Source organism: Nomascus leucogenys, chromosome 8, assembly GCF_006542625.1.
Source record: "Nomascus leucogenys isolate Asia chromosome 8, Asia_NLE_v1, whole genome shotgun sequence".
Lineage (NCBI taxonomy): Eukaryota > Metazoa > Chordata > Mammalia > Primates > Hylobatidae > Nomascus > Nomascus leucogenys.
This window is the reverse complement of record NC_044388.1, coordinates 101229050-101242669: the sequence shown is the minus strand read 5'-3', so window position 1 is coordinate 101242669 and position 13620 is coordinate 101229050. Positions and strand designations below refer to the sequence as shown.

The following is a 13620-nucleotide window of genomic DNA, read 5'->3' as shown; positions in this document are numbered from 1 at the left end:
TGCCTTCCAAGTAGCTGGGACTACAGGAGCATGCCACCATGCCTGGTTAATTTTTTTATTTTTATTTTTTAGAGTTGGGGACTTGCTGTGTTTCCGAGGTTTGTCTTGAACTCTTGGCCTCAAATGATCCTCCTGTGCTGGCCTCTCAAAGTGTTGGGATTACAGAAGTGAGCCACCATGCTTGGCTCCACTGTGTTTATTTTTTAACAAGCCTTTAAAATGTATTAATATTTTACATATAATGTGTAGATTTTAAGTGTTTAGTTCACTATGTGTTTTTTAAATCAATTTTTAATTGTTTAGTGTTTAGTTGATTACAGGTAGCAGGCACTAAACCAAATGGAAGGAGGAGTCCAAGAGAGGATAACTTTTTTCGCAGAGTGCTAGTGCTTATTAGTGGGTAAGGTTTATATTTATTACCTCATTAGAAGACAGGGAGCATTATTCACATTTAGAAAGAGAAACTGAGATTTAGGAAATTAAAGTGATTGACTGAAAGTAACACAGCTAGGAAGTGGCACAGTCAAGACAAAACAGTTTTGTTTTGCTCTGTAAAATTTTTGCTGTTTCTGACTAGTGACATTGAAATTATTCAGAAAAACAAAACTTGGTAGAGATAATTTCCTGTGAGGGTTTATTGAAGTCCCATAAAAGAAATGAAAGCAGCCCATGATAAGGAGGTCTTCTGGTTTCAAATGCTCAAAGTTCCTCAAGCTATTTTTTTTTTTTTTTTTTTTTTTAAATGGAGTCTCACTCTGTCACCCAGGCTGGAGTGCAGTGGTGTGATCTCGGCTCACTGCAACCTCTGCCTCCCAGGCTCAAGCATTTCTCCTGTCTCACCCTCCCGAGTAGCTGGGACCACAGGCACGCACCATCATGCCCAGCTAATTTTTGTATTTTTAGTAGAGACAGGGTTTCACCATGTTGGCCAGGCTGGTCTCGAACTCCTGACCTCATGTGATCCACCCACCTCAGCCTCCCATAGTGCTGTGATTACAGGCCTGAGCCACCACAGCCAGCCAAAGTTCCTCAGGCTTCTAAAACTGAGATAGTGTAATTTTATCAGGCATTCCTCTATAATGATTCAGATAATCAGGTAAAAGGAGTTTTTTTCAGTAACCTAGGTACATTTTTACTTTTCAGTATGAAAGAATATAAGACTAGTAAGAATGAAAATTTTGTTTCTAGGTAGTTCGTGCTATTGCATTTCTCTTATATGCAAGATTTAAAGGCTGAAATGTAAGTGATATTACTTTACTGGATAACAGACAAGCCACATACTTCAGAGGAGATGATGGATAAGTAGTTAATGAAATGTTACTGAGTGAAAAAAACCTCTTCAGGTGTGTAGGAATGTATTATTTAATTCAGTCAGCATAGAATTCCTGCAGGCCTCAGATTTTTCTTTATTCTCTCATGTTTCATATTCCTTTATCCTTTGCAGTGTGTCAAATACATTGATGTGTTTGAAAATTGACACCAGGTAAAGAATAAATAAGATAAGTGAAAGGGTAAATGAGAGTTCAGACATTCTTTATTTTCATAAATTATTCTTAAAATTTTTATTTTATGGAAAATGTTAGCTCAAAAAATGGAATAATTAGGACAGATTTTCAAGGGAAAATAATGATTTGTTCAACAGATATTTTTAAAGCATCTAGATAGGTCAGGTACTTTTTTTTTTGTTAACATTCTGAAGGCTTCTGATGAAGAGTATTTGACATTCTTAAGGTTACTGAAAGCAGAAAATGTTTTTCTCTTAATATATTATTGGTGGGTTTTGTCTCTTAGGTTTTTTTCCTAGTTCTTATAAACTGGTAAAAATCTAGAGTTTTTATTTGTAATAAAATTTTACTTGTAATAAAAAATTTAAACATCTTAAAATAAATTCAGTGACTGTTTCATGTTACAGTCTGTCCTATATTCCTGGTATCCCTTTCTCTGTTCTACTTCTTATTTTTTAAATAAAAAAATGTGTGTGTATATATTCTTTTCCCCTTGTTTATTCATTCTAGATTTTGCTTTCTGTCATCCTTCCTCTGCTAAAATATAAGCCCTGTGAGGGCAGGGATATTTCTTTGTTGATAAAGCACAGAAAATAGTGGAACATAGTAGGTGTTCAACAAATTCTTTGTTGAATAAATAATACTTTTAATATTTTAAAGTTAATTCTAATATATACACAAAAGCATATATAACATGGATACTTCATTTTTTTTTCATTAATATTTTTTTGAGATGGAGTCTGTCTCTGTCACCCAAGCTGGAGTGCAATGGTGCAATCTTGGCTCACTGCAACCTCTGCCTCCCAGGTTCAAGCGATTCTCCTGCCTCAGCCTCCTGAGTAGACAGGCATGTGCTACCACACCCGGCTAATTGTTTTTTTCAATAGAGATGGGATTTCACGATGTTGGCCAGGCTGGTCTCGAACTCCTGACCTCAGGTTATCCGCCCACCTTGGTCTCCCAAAGTGCTGGGATTATAGGCGTGAGGCACTGCGCCTGGCCCAACATATGTGTACTTTAAAGAAGAATTACAAATAAATGTCTTTGTTCTCACTGGCCAACTTAAAAAATAGTATATCGTCAATACCTTGAAAGTTCCTCATATTCCTCTTTTCTATGGCATTTGCCTCCTTCCCTCTCCTATTGGAAGAATAAATTATTTTTATTCATTTGCATTTTTTCATGATTTTACAACATGGATATAACTAAGTGACTGGACATGACTATAACTATAAATTGATTTTTTAGTTTCAGATTTGTTAAATTTCATATTCATGAAATGATACTGTATGTATTCTTCAGTTTGCTTTATTCATTCAACATTAGGAGTTTGAGATTCATTTGTGTTGATGCATATTGATATACTCCATTCATTTAAACTGTTACGTGGTATTCAGTTACATGACTATGTCACTGTTTATTCTATCTGTGGGCAGTTGGTTTGTTTCTAAATAACAAGCAGTGCAACTACAAACATTTAGAAAGTGTACTCTGGTGTATATGCGCTTCAAGAGTTTCTTTTTTTTTTTTTTGAGACAGAGTCTCGCTCTGTCGCCCAGACTGGAGTGCAATGGCGTGATCTCTGCTCACTGTAAGCTCCGCTTCCCAAGTTCATGCCATTCTCCTGCCTCAGCCTCCTGAGTAGCTGGGACTACAGGCGCCCGCCACCACGCCCGGCTAATTTTTTGTATTTTTAGTAGAGACGGAGTTTCATCGTGTTAGCCAGGATGGTCTCGATCTCCTGACCTCGTGATCCGCCCACTTCGGCCTCCCAAAGTGCTGGGATTACAGGCATGAGCCACCACGCCCGACTGCTTCAAGAGTTTCTTTGGGCCAGGTGCAGAAGCTCAGGCCTGTAATTCCAGCTCTTTGGGAAGCTGAGGTGGACAGATCACCTGAGGTCAGGAGTTCGAGACCAGCCTGGCCATCATGGCAAAACCCCGTCTCTACTAAACATATAAAAATTAGCTGGGCGTGGTGGTGCATGCCTGTAATCCCAGCTACTCGGGAGGCTGAGGCAGGAGAATTGCTTGAACCCAGGAGATGGAGGTTGCAGTGAGCTGAGATCACACCACTGTGCTCCAGCCCGGGCAACAGAGCAAGACTCCATCTCAAAAAAAAAAAAAAAAAAAAAGCCAGGTGTGGTGACACGCACCTGTAGCACCAGCTATTTAGAGGCCAAGGTGAGAGGATCGTTTGAGCCAAGGAGTTCGAGGCTGGTGTGAGCTGTGATCATGCCACTGTGCTACAACCTGGGCAACAGAGCAAGACCCTGTCTCTGGGGGAATAAAAAAAAAGGTCCTTCAGGTTATGTAGCTAAAGAAATTCTAGGTCATATAAAGTGGGCATTTGTCAACTAAATATGGACAGTTGTTTTCTGAAATGGTTGTACCAGTTTACACTCCCATCAGGTACTTCAGTGAGAATTCCAGTTTCTTTCCTTGCCAGCACTTGGTGTTTTAAAAATTTAGCCATTATACTAGATGTACAATTTTTTTTTTAAGGAAAAAAATTTATTTCATTCTTCAATAACTATAATTACTAGTGGAGTATATGTTGGGTATTGTACAACTTCTCAAACCTTAGAATCATTGTACACCATCAACTCTTTCCCTGTACCATACGATTTTCACTTAGCATTTATTTTTTATGCCAGTGACTACTAAAAACCAGCTTCACCAAGATGTGACATTATTGAAAGGAATGTTGAGTGACCTTATGTTAAAGTTGAATTAGCTAGAACTTGTAGTTTGCATAGTATCGGACAGATGTCACTGTAGTTGCCTTGAAAATTTAAAATATTTTGCAGCATCCTTGTGAATTTGATGTGATACCCCAAGACACCTGAGCACACAGTTTGGGAACCATTGCCTTGGAATATTAATCATAGTTACCTCCAGAGAGTGAAATTTTGGATAATTAAAAAAATTTCTTTTTTCTTGAGATGGAGTTTTGGTCTTGTTGCCCAGGCTAGAGTGCAATGGTGTGATCTCGGCTCACCGCATACTCCACCTCCCGCTTTCAAGCAATTCTCCTGTCTCATCCTTCCAAGTAGCTGGGATTACAGGCATGCACCACCATGCCTGGCTAATTTTGTATTTTTAGTAGAGATGGGGTTTCTCCATGCTGGTCAGGCTGGTCTTGAACTCCCGACCTCAGGTGATCTGCCCACCTTGGCCTCCCAAAGTGCTGGGATTACAGGTGTGAGCCACTGTGCCCATCCAAAAAAAAAAAAAATTCTTTATATTTTCTGGATTTTCCACTTCTTTTATCGTGATCATATAACACAAGAGGTGTTATGATTATATATATTACACATTATGATTATGTATATTGCATTTACTTTTTTTAATTTTTAACTGAAATTCATACTTTTTTCTACTTTCTTTAGTCTTTACCCAATATCCTTTTTCTGTTGCACCCAGGATACCACATTATGGTTAGTCATCGCATTTCCTCAGGGTCCTCTTGCCAGTTACAGTTTCCCAGACCTCTCTTATATTTGATGACTTTGAAAATTTTGAGGGGCATTGGTCAAGTATTTTGTAGAATGTCTCAACTGGGATTTGTGTGGTGTTTTTCTCATGATTAGATTGGATTTTTAGGGAGGAAAATCACAGGTAAAATGCATTTCTCATCACATTGTGTCAAGGGTACATGCTGTTCTGCATGACTTATTTCTGTTGACAGTAAACTGGATTACCTGGCTAAGATAGGGCTTGTCAGATTTCTTCATTGTTAAGTTACTACTTTATTCACCCTTTTCATACTGTACTCTTTGGAAGGAAGTCATTGCATGGTGCACACTTAAAGAGTGAAGGTTGTGTTCCACTTCTTTGAAGATAAAATACCTACATAAATTAAGTTTTTCTTCATTTAACATTTGTGTATTCAATCATATATTTATATAATTGGACTCATGGATATTTGTTTCATACTTTGGGTTATAATCCAGCACTACTTTATTTTCTTGCTCAAATTGTTCCAGCTTTGGTCATTGGGAGCTCTTTTCAGTTGGCTGATAAGTCCCTTTGACATACCACTATCATGATGGCTTTGTTTGGTTTTGTTTGTTTTTTAAGTATTTCCTTCCCTTTCTGGCACTACAAGATGCTCCAGGTTCATCTTGTATATTTCCTCAGTCATAGAATCAGATATTTCTCCAAGGATCCCTGATTCCTTTTATTGGAGAATGGTATTAGAAGCGAAGAGCTAGGTGTTAGGTGTGTTTGTTACTACTGGGGCACAATGTGGTTTTAATTTGCATTCCTGTGATGATTGATGACATCAGACACCACTGTATATGTTTATTGGTTATTTATATATCCTGTTTGTCATGTGACAAGCCTGTTTAAGACTTTTCCCAACAGCAGTGTTGCAGTTATGACAGAGACTATATGGCTCACAAAGCTTAAAATATTTATTATCTGGCCGGTTACAAGAAGAGTTTCCTTGCCCCTATAGTTATAATAACTATGTTAATGTCAGTCCTGTTCTGGGTTGGTTTTGATTGGTTGATTTTTCTCATATTTTCTTCTTTCCGTGTCTCGTTATCTTTGAGTAGATGGTAGACATTGTAAAGATACTTGAGTTTTTTTTCTTTTTTATAAATTTCTTGAGACTTTTCTTGGCATGCAGTTAAATTATCTGGAAATATTTCTGTTCTTTAAGGTCATACTTTTAAGCTTTGTTAGGTAAATCAGAGCACCGTTTAGGGCTGTCATCACTAGGGCATATAACTGTACTAATGTGACATGACCCTTCTGAAAGCCATACCAGGGAATTATAAGGTGTTTCAAGTCTGGCTGGTGGGAACAGGCACTATTATTGCCTGTGTGTGAGTTCCAGGCACTGCTCCCTCTAATCCTCTCAGATGGTTCTTTCCTCTCTCTGGTAGTTTTCTTCTACACATGGGCTGATCAGTACTTGGCCGAATACTTGAGAGAAACTCTCCCTAGATCTCTAATATTTTCTCTCTGTGCAGCTTTCTCCTCTACAGCATTCTGTCCTGGGCACTCTAGATGCCTTAGCCTCTCTAGACACTCAGCTCCATCTTTTTAACTCGGGGCCTCTGCCTGAGTTCCCCTTTGCTGCACTACATCCTAGAAATGCTCTCAAGGCGGTCAGCTGGGATAGTTGTAGGCCCTCCCTTCCTTTGTCCTCAGAGATCACTGTCCTTGTTGCCTAATGTCCAATGTCTTGAAAACCACTATTTAGTGCAGGGATGTACAATCCTTGGCTTCCCTGGGCCACACTGGAAGAAGAACAGTTGTCTTGGGCCACATATAAAATACGCTAACACTAATGGTAGCTGATGAGCTAAAAAAAAAAAAAAATTCACAAAAAAAGTCTCATAATGTTTTAAGGAAGTTTGCGAATTTGTGTTGGGCCACATTCAAAGCCATCCTGGGTTGCATGTGGTTCATGGGTCATGGGTTGGACAAGCTTGATTTACTCTATTTCATCTGCTTTCTTCCTTTCTTTTTTTCCAGATAGAAGGGTAAATCTAGTCCCCGTTACCATACCTTGGATAGAAGTAGAAGTCTTTGAGGTCTTTTTAAAAAATTCTGAATGGATGTTTAATTTTATCAAATGCTTTTTCTATGTCTATTGAGAAGATCATATGTTTTTTTTCTTTCTCTTTTTTCCTCCTAATGTGTTGAATTAATTTGATTGATTTTTTTTTAAATGTTAAACCAACCTTAAATTTCTGGAATAAACCCAACTTAGTCACGATCCTTTTTTTAACATATTGCTGAATTCAATTTACTCATATGTGTTTTAGGATTTTTACATCTATATTTTGTACATACACTGCCCTTCTTCAGGTTTGGACATCAAGATTTTCCTTATAAATTGTTATCCAAGGTTATAGTGGGTTGGGAAATGTTCTCTCTTTTTCTCTAGAAAAGTTTGCATAATATTGGTGTTCTTTTTTAAACAGAAGCGGTTTAATTGGTTCACGGTTCCGCAGGCTGTTCAGGAAGCATGGCAGCATCTGCTTCTGGGGAGGCCTCAGGGAGCTTTTACTCATGGTGGAGGCAAAGCGGGAGCAGGCCTCTTACATGGCAGGAGCAGAACCATGTTAGTCCATTCTCATACTGCTATATAGAAATACCTGAGACTGGGTAAATTTATAAAGAAAGAGGCTTAATTGGCTCACGGTTCTGCAGGCAGAACAGGAAGCACTGCAGCTTCTGCTTCTGTGGAGGCCTCATGGTGGAAGGTGAAGGAGAAGCAGGCAGGTCTTACATGGTTGGAGCAGGAGCAAGAGAGTGGGGAGGCAATCAGATCTCACGAGAACTCACTATTGCCAATTTAAATCGTGAGAAACTACCCCCATGATCCAATTCCCTCCCACCAGACCCCACCTCCAACACTGGAGATTGCTGTTCAACATGAGATTTGGCCACGGATACAGATGCAAACCTTATCAGTTGCCCAGGCTGGTCTTGAACTCCTGGCCTCAAGTGATCCTCCCACCTAAGCCTCTTGAATAGCTGGGACTATAGGTGTGTGCCACCATCCCCAGCTAATTTTAAAAATTGTGTTTTAGAAACATAGTCTCGCATTTGGACCACTGTTTAATTACAGATCTACTTCTTTAACAGATGTAGGACTGTTTAGGTTTTCCATTTGCACTTGTTTCAGTTTTGGTCAGCTGTGTTTTTCTATGAAGACAAATGATCTGTTCAAGGTCATACATCTTATAATGAATAAACTTTCCAATCTTAAACTTTTTCAAATGGTGTCATACCAACATAATACGTATGTTTAAATTTGTAAACTCTTTTATCCTCTCTACTAGAATATCAACTAGTGGGCAGATTCTATATTTACTAAAACTTCCTATCATCTGAGTCTTAAGGCCTATAAATAGATATTTGAGTTAAATTAAAGCATGCTTGGGGCCAGACATGGTGGCTCATCATGCCTGTAATCCCAGCACTTTGGGAGGCCGAGGCGGGTGGATCACTTGAGGTCGGGAGTTTGAGACCAGCCTGGCCATCATGGCGAAACCCCATCTCTACTAAAAAATACAAAAATTTGCTGGGCGTGGTGGTGTGTGCCTGTAATCCCACCTACTCGGGAGGCTGAGGCAAGAGAATTGCTTGAACCTGGAAGGTGGCAGTTGCAGTGAGCCGAGATCACATCACTGCCCTCCAGCCTGGGCGACAGAGTGAGACTGTGCTTCAAAAATAAATACATAAATAGATAGATAGATAGATACATAAATGGAAACCTTGATTTAAGTAGTTGCTTCAGTAGTTCATTTGGGCTTTGTCAGTCAATAACACATTTTACTTCTGTAGTAATGGGTTATTGATAAGGGAAAGGTATGTTAGGGTATGTATTAAATAAATAGGTGGGAACGGTGAATTGAAAGTATAGTTCTTTAAATTATTTACTCATTTTAAAATTTATTTTTAGAGATGGGGTCTTGCTCTGTTGCCGAGGCTGGAGTGCAGTGGCACAATCATAACTCACTGCAGCCAGGCTCACTCCCCAGCTCAGGCCATCCTCCTGCCTCAGCTTCCCAAGTAACTAGGACTGCAGGCACATGCCACAACACCTGGGTAATATTTAAAATTTTCTTAGAGACAGAGTCTCACTGTGTTGCCCAGGCTGCTCTTGAATTCCTGGGCTCGTTATCCTCCCACCTCAGCCTCCTGAATAGCTAGGATTACAAGCATGAGCTATCTTGCCTGGCTCTGGTTCTTAAACTTTGGAGGTTCCATTTATATTGTTGTATTTCTTTTTCTTTTTTTTTTAAATTAATTAATTTATTTTTTTGAGACAGAGTCTCCCTCTGTTGCCAGGCTGGAGTGCAGCGGCATGATCTCGGCTCACTGCAACCTCTGCCTCCTGGGTTCAAGTGATTCTCCAGCCTCAGCCTCCCGAGTAGCTGGGACTACAGGCTCACACCACCACCCCTGGCTAATTTTTGTATTTCTAGTGTATAGTAGAAATGGGCAATATATTTTAGGAATAAAGAGAACCACAGATAAATACTTTGGCACAATTGCTTATACATATTGTCTGTATTTCCACGTTTGGCATAGAAAAGGGAATTGCTTACATTACTATATTTTATCTCCAAGAACCTAAAGTCTCTCTCCTGATAACTTTCCAAACCTTAATCTCAGAGGATAAACTCTTTCTAAGAAACAGATATAGTTGGCCGGGCGTCTCGATCTTCTGACCTCGTGATCCTCTCCCCTCGGCCTCCCAAAGTGCTGGGATTACAGGCGTGAGTCACTGTGCCCAGCCTGTTGTATTTATTTTTCTAGATTACAGTTAATTTTGTTTTTATTTCTTGAAACCTAATAGAATATGTATCTGCCTGTAATTCAAGGGCAGTTGAAAGAAAGAAAAATAACTCAAGGCCAGGCATGGTAGCTCACATCTGTAATCCCAGAACTTTGGGAGGCTGAGGCAGGAGGATCGTTTGAGCCCAGGAGTTCAAGACCAGTGTGGGCAACATAATGAGACTCTGATGCTACAAAAAACTAAAAAATAAATAAATAAATAACCAGGCATGGTGGCACATGTCTAGCTACTTGGGAGGCTGAGGTGGGAGTATTGCTTGAGCCCAGGAGGTCAAGGCTGCAGTGAGTGGTGATTGTACTCTGCACAGTGAAACCCTGTCTCAAAAAAAAAAAAAAAAAAAAAGGAAAAGAAAAATAATGCAAATTCAGCATATGATTTAGCAAAACCATTTTTGATTTCTCTTTAAGAGAGATTGTAACTTGAATCCTCCTTTTAGCAGGGAGAATTTAATGAATATTTCACATTTCAGTGTAATAAAATGTGTCTAACTTGTTATACAAGACTTAGTTTAAGATTCATATGTTGGGGAAGAATGTGGGTTTGAGTGGTGAGGGTTCAGTTGAAGGTCTCTTTCTATAAAGTATATAATTTGTTGCCAAAGGAAATATTACCTAGCAGCAGTTTACATGTGCCAAGAGAGGCCAGAGAAGTCTTATAGTAGAAATTGTACAGAGGAGCTGTCAAACTAGATCCGTGAGGATGTCAGACAGGAAATAAAGCTTATGATGCTAAAAAATTTTACTGGATGACTAGGCCATTGGAAATGAATCTTCCAATGCTTGTGTTTTTTTTTATCGTGCTTTTATTTGAAGACAGTTACTTACACTTACAAATTTAAACTGTTTAAGGTATTTAGACCAAAATTTAAGAAACTTTATAAGATCATATTGGCTAAATATTGACTTAACTATATCTTTTTTTTTTTTTTTGAGATGGAGTCTCACTCTGTCACGCAGGCTGGAGTGCAGCGGTGTGATCTCGGCTCACTGCAACCTCTGCCTGCTGGGTTCAAGTGATTCTCCTGTCTCAGCCTCCTGAGTAGCTGGGACTACAGGCCTGCACCACCACACCCAGCTAATTTTTGTATTTTTAGTAGAAACGGGGTTTCACCACGTTGGCCAGGATGGTGTTGATCTCTTGACCTCATGATCTGCCTGCCTCGGCCTCCCAGAATGCTGGGATTACAGGCGTAAGCCACCACGCCCGGCCAACTGTATCTGTTTCTTAGAAAGAGTTTATCCTCTGAGATTAAGGTTTGGAAAGTTATAAGGAGAGAGACTTTAGGTTCTTGGAGATAAAATATAGTAATGTAAGCAATTTCCTTTTCTATGCCAAACGTGGAAATACAGACAATATGTATAAGCAATTGTGCCAAAGTATTTATCTGTGGTTCTCTTTATTCCTAAAATATATTGCCCATTTCTACTATACACTTTCAGATACACTGTACAGAATTACAGAGATTTGGAACCTGAAGGACTTTAAAGAACATTCAAATTCCTTTATTTTGTGGAGAAGGGACATGAGACAGGTAACATTCAACTGATAAGAACAGATATTACACTTGATCTTGGCCAAAAGGCCGAGAAGCGATAAGTAACATAAAAATACAGATAGTTTGCCCAGTATCATGAAGGGAATAGGAGCAGACTTAGCTCTTGGAGAAATAGAACCTTATTTACTGTTGCAGTAATGAGTTATTTGAATTTTTATTTATTTATTTTAGAGACGGTCTCGCTCTGTCACCCAGGCTGGAATGCAGTGGTAGCAATCTTCCTGCCTCAACCTCCTGAGTAAATGGGACTACAGGGGCATGTCACCATGCCCAGCTAATTCTTAAATTTTTTTTTGTAGAGATGGGGTTTCACTATGTTGGCCAGGCTGGAGTTGAAGTTTTAGAGGTACATGATGGCTTTGGTTTTCTTATCACCAGATGATTTATGAAAGTTGATGTATCAGTTGACTGTCAGCAGAAGTGAAAAACTGTCAAGCCCCTTTGAAGACTATTATTATTCAGGAAACAAAACAGTGTTGACACTAAATTTTTTTTTTTTTTTTTTTTGAGACAGGGTCTTGCTCTGTCACCCAGGCTGGAGGGCAGTGGCATGATCTCGGCTCACTGGAACCTCCACCTTGTAGGTTTAAGCGATTCTCCTGCCTCAGCCTCCTGAGCAGGTGGGATTACAGGTGCCCACTGCCATGCCTGGCTAATTTTTGTATTTTTAGTAGCACATTACCAGTGTAGTTTGTTTGTTTTTTGACAAACAAAGGGTTTTGACAAAGATGGGGTTTCACCATCTTGGCCAGGGTGTCTTGAACTCCTAATCTCATGATCCACCCCCCTCACCCTCCCAAAGTGCTGGGATTACAGGCGTGAGCCACCGGCCCGGCCTTACCAGTGTAGTTTTATACAAACATTTCCCCACATTTATCAACTTGCATTTATTGCTAGTCTGTACCAGAAGGTATACTTTGGTAATTATGTACTTTTCAATTTCCATTAATCATTAATAAAAGTGATGAATGTAAGTTTACAGTAGACCCAGGAGTTTATGTCATTTGAAGTAATACTAAAGCCCTCTTAACTTTGCAAAGATGCATTCTCCAGTCGTTAATTTGGGAAGTTCTTTGACTTGGAGCCAATTAAACATTTGTGTGAACCCTATCCAGTGGCTTCTTCAAGAAAAATATCTTAAAGTGATTTTAGCTTTCTGTTGTAACAGTGCAAAGAGTGTTTCTTCTTTCCTTTTTTTTTTTTTTTTCTTTGAGACGGAGTCTCGCTCTGTCGCCCAGGCTGGAGTGCAGTGGTGCAATCTCGGCTCACTGCAAGCTCCACCTCCTGGGTTCACGCTGTTCTCCTGCCTCAGCCTCCCAAGTAGCTGGGACTACAGGTGCCCGCCACCACGCCTGGCTAATTTTTTTTTGTATTTTTAGTAGAGACGGGGTTTCACCGTGGTCTCGATCTCCTGACCTCGTGATCCGCCTGCCTCAGCCTCCCAAAGTGCTGGGATTACAAGTGTGAGCCACCGCGCCTGGCCTTTTTGTTTTTGGTGAGACAGGGTCTTTCTCTGTTACCCAGGCTGGAATGCAGTGGCATGATCACAGTTCACTGCAGCTTCCACCTCCGAGATTCAAGCAATCCTCCTGTATTAGCCTCCCGAATAGCTGGGACCACAGGCACGCGCCACCATGCTTAGCTAATTTTTGTGTTTTTAGTAGAGATGGGGTTTCACAATGTTGCTCAGTTGGTCTTGAACTCCTGGGCTCGAGCCATCTGCTCGCCTCAGCCTCCCGAAGTGTTGGGATTACAGGAGTGAGCCACTGCACCAGCCTTTTTTTTTTTTTTTTTTTAAAGTAAAACACAGGATCAGAAATCTCTTCATTTTGCATCATTTGTGCAATATTTGTTTTGTTTGTTTTTTCCTTAATGCCTTGAGAGCCAGCAAAGATTATCTGACAGACAGAATTAGATTGAAATCTTTTAGGGAGGTTGTGAAGTATTTAGATTTAAAGCCTAGAGTTAAGAATAACCAATGGCAAAGGTATAACTATAAACCTCAAAGTGTTACTGACTTAGGATTCATTCGTGACTCTTCTCTATTAAGATTTGGAATTAACTTTTAAAAACTAGGTACCTCCGTGAAACATGTATGCATCTTGCTGGACACTCCTCTGTCATTTTTCCAATCACTTCTGCCAGATGGGTTTTAATAGGAAGAATTGTTACGATGTCTGCTCTGTTGTAATTTGGACTGGAATGATTCTGTTCTCTTGTGAACTTGAA

The 13620-nt window shown here is 39.6% G+C and overlaps 1 protein-coding gene and 1 pseudogene across 3 annotated transcripts in view; one reads left to right on the top strand and one right to left on the bottom strand.

Moving 5' to 3' along the window:
- SCAI (suppressor of cancer cell invasion) overlaps positions 1-13620 on the top strand; it is a 194084-nt gene that overhangs the window by 26904 nt on the left and 153560 nt on the right. The window lies entirely within an intron of this gene.
- LOC115836545 lies at positions 11224-11430 on the bottom strand (annotated as a pseudogene).